The sequence below is a fragment of the Nycticebus coucang genome, chromosome 6 (assembly GCF_027406575.1).
Source record: "Nycticebus coucang isolate mNycCou1 chromosome 6, mNycCou1.pri, whole genome shotgun sequence".
Classification (NCBI taxonomy): domain Eukaryota; kingdom Metazoa; phylum Chordata; class Mammalia; order Primates; family Lorisidae; genus Nycticebus; species Nycticebus coucang.
In genome coordinates, this window is record NC_069785.1 from 33928324 (window position 1) to 33931237 (window position 2914).

Sequence of the window (2914 nt, forward strand, 5' to 3'; positions counted from 1 at the left end):
TTATTATCCGGTGAAGGCTATTTCCACAACATAAAGACCATCTGCTGCAGTCTCAAGGTGGAATTCTTAAAACTCGACTCTTCTGTTTTGGTCACTATTTCCTAGTGGAGAATTATAGTGCAGTGTTAATCACCAGAGTGGTCTATGGTTTCCACACATGTGTTAGTTGTTTCAGCTCAATAATACAAAACAGACTCTGTCTTCTTTTAAAACAATGAATTACATTTGGAGGATCCAACCGGCTTATACTCAAATTTTACTTACTTGATATTACCTTTGACATAAAATCTAATTCACTGTTGAAACATTCTTCTTAAATAAGACTATAGTATTGCATCATGTGGTGAGTGGAATTCAAGATGATAATGAGTCCTCATTGTATTAATTTCTTAATAAAACTTAATAAATTTGTAGTCAAATGTATCACACATTTCTTATTCAGGCAAGTTGCATTTGAGAGAGGAAATTTGTCTTTCACTCATTTTTAATGAACACCTTTTCTTGTCCTGAAGATTTTCACCAGAGCATCCTTCATCTCCTTGTTCCTGAGGCTGTATATTAGGGGATTGCACAGAGGTGTTACCACAGAATAAAACAAGGTAATGATTTTTTGCATTTTCACTGGGTGTCCTGATCCAGGACTAACATACATCATTATACTAGGGCCATAAAACAGGGTGACAACTGCCAGATGAGAAGCACAGGTGGAGAAAGCCTTTTGTTTGCCAGCCTCTGAGGTCATCCGCACCACAGCCAAAATCACTAGAGCATAGGAACAAAGGATAAAGAGAAAGGTGCCAATAATAAAGATATGATTGACAGTGGAATAAATGAGCTGGGTGGTGATGTCTTCAGAACAGGACAGCATCATCAGTGGAACAGGATCACACAGGAAATGGTTGATGACATTTGGGCCACAGTAGGGCAACTGTGAGATGAGAACAACTGGAGTGAAGAAGATGATGAACCCACATGACCATCCAAAGATGACGAGGCCAGTGCACAGCTGTCTGGTCATGATGCGTGGATAGTGCAGAGGGCGGCAGATGGCAAGGCACCTGTCAAAGGCCATGATGCAAAGGTAGAAGCCCTCGTCATACCCAAAGGAGAAGAAGAAGTAGAATTGTGCAAAACAACTCACAAAGGAGATGGACTTGCTTGTGGAGAGGAAGTTGGCCAACATTTTAGGGACAGTGGTGGTGACATAACATATTTCCAGGAGAGAAAAATTTCCCAAAAAGATGTACATGGGTGTGTGAAGGCGCCGGTCCCAACTCACAGCACAGGCAATGGCTGCGTTCCCCATCAGGGTGAGAGTATAGGCTAGCGAGAAAAGCCCGAAGTAGAGGAGCTGCATTTTGGGGCTTGAGGGAAATCCCATGAGGATAAAGTGGCTGACTGAGTTGGTAGCTTCTCTGCTGGACACATTCATTAGTCTGGAAGACAGGAGGTGGTAGAGGTCACTGAAACCTAGAACGAAGTAGAGCATGCTTTTTCTTCCTGAAAACACCAGTCATTATCATGTATTTTATAAAGTGTTGAACAATTAGACCTTTGTTGAAACAACAGAACTGTGTATTTCCCTACTCAACTCCTGATCAGATGATATTATTTTAATAAGCCACAATAATATAAACCAGGGAAAATGTGAATTGGGTTCAAGTTTTTACTTTGCTAGGAATATTAGAACTTGTAGGTTTCTGATAAATTACTGAATTTAATTACTCTCCTTTTTCTTCTGTTCACCTGGTTTGTTTATACATTTTTCTGTTTGTGATCTTCTTTTAACAGTACTAAGAATACCTGATTCTTTATGATTTATAAGAGTGATGTATAAATTAACTACTAAATCCAAGTATTCAAAAAATCTCTGTGTAGTGCCATGCCAGGACACAAATTAATATTGATTTTCACTTTTGTCTAGTACACATTACTCAAAAATACAAACGATCTCTGTCATTTGAGGAAATATGGCCTTATATTCTATTTGATGTATATATCTATATATCAGTGTTTAATGTAAACAATGCATCTTTTCCTTTTTAGGCAGTTGTATGCCCTGTGCACTATGGGGAAGAGGGCCATATTTTGAGCTCTAAATTGTTCTAGTTAAATATTTTGATATATTTTCCAGTAAACGTATGAGTTAGATATGCTCATTACAGAAACTGACCTTAGGGTGAACAGCTGGTCCAAGTGACTGTGGCCAAGTTCAGTGTGCCTGTACCTGTTAGTCATAGTCAAGCTGGCTGCAGAAAAAATGCAAGGCAGATAGGATTTGTATTTTTATGAGGCTTCCTGTATTTGTTTATTTGCTGCTTCCCCTCACCCCCCACATGAACTCTTTTCTGCCTTTTAGCTAGACTTTGGTATCCTTTCCATCTGACTGTGATGGCCCACTGAAGTCTTTCCCATCTAGGTGAATCTTAAACATGGAATTTTTCACTCCTCTCCAGTTACTTCTGGCTCAAGTAACAACAACAAAACAAGAAAAACTCACATAAGAAGAATATTTTTATTACTTAAATAATTCATTTGATATGAAGAAGGCTAATTAATCTAATAGAAGTGCCAACATTTGGGCTTGAGAGATAAAATATCTATATGAAGAAGAGACCTGGTATATTTCTTCTACTTACCAAGTTACAAAAATCATTAAAGTGCACACTTCTCCAGCAATTCATCAGGTAATATACATCTTTACTTGAAATAATAAGCCTCTTTTCAAATATCACTTAGTCATCTCTATAGAAGAAAGATTAGAAAACTAAGATAAGAAAACTATAAAGATAAGAAAACTAAGTGAAAACTATCCTCCAGAATTCAAGGAAACAAGAAGAAAATTTATATTTTTCAGCTATATTCTTTGCCAACATTTCATTCTGAAGTATAGTTGTAGTTTTCTCAAAGAGAA

General features: G+C 37.5%; 1 pseudogene; it reads right to left on the reverse strand.

The window, feature by feature from the left end:
• Window positions 1-579: 579 nt before the first annotated feature.
• On the reverse strand, window positions 580-1249 carry LOC128588644 (olfactory receptor 11G2-like; annotated as a pseudogene).
• Between the last annotated feature and the right edge of the window lie 1665 nt (window positions 1250-2914).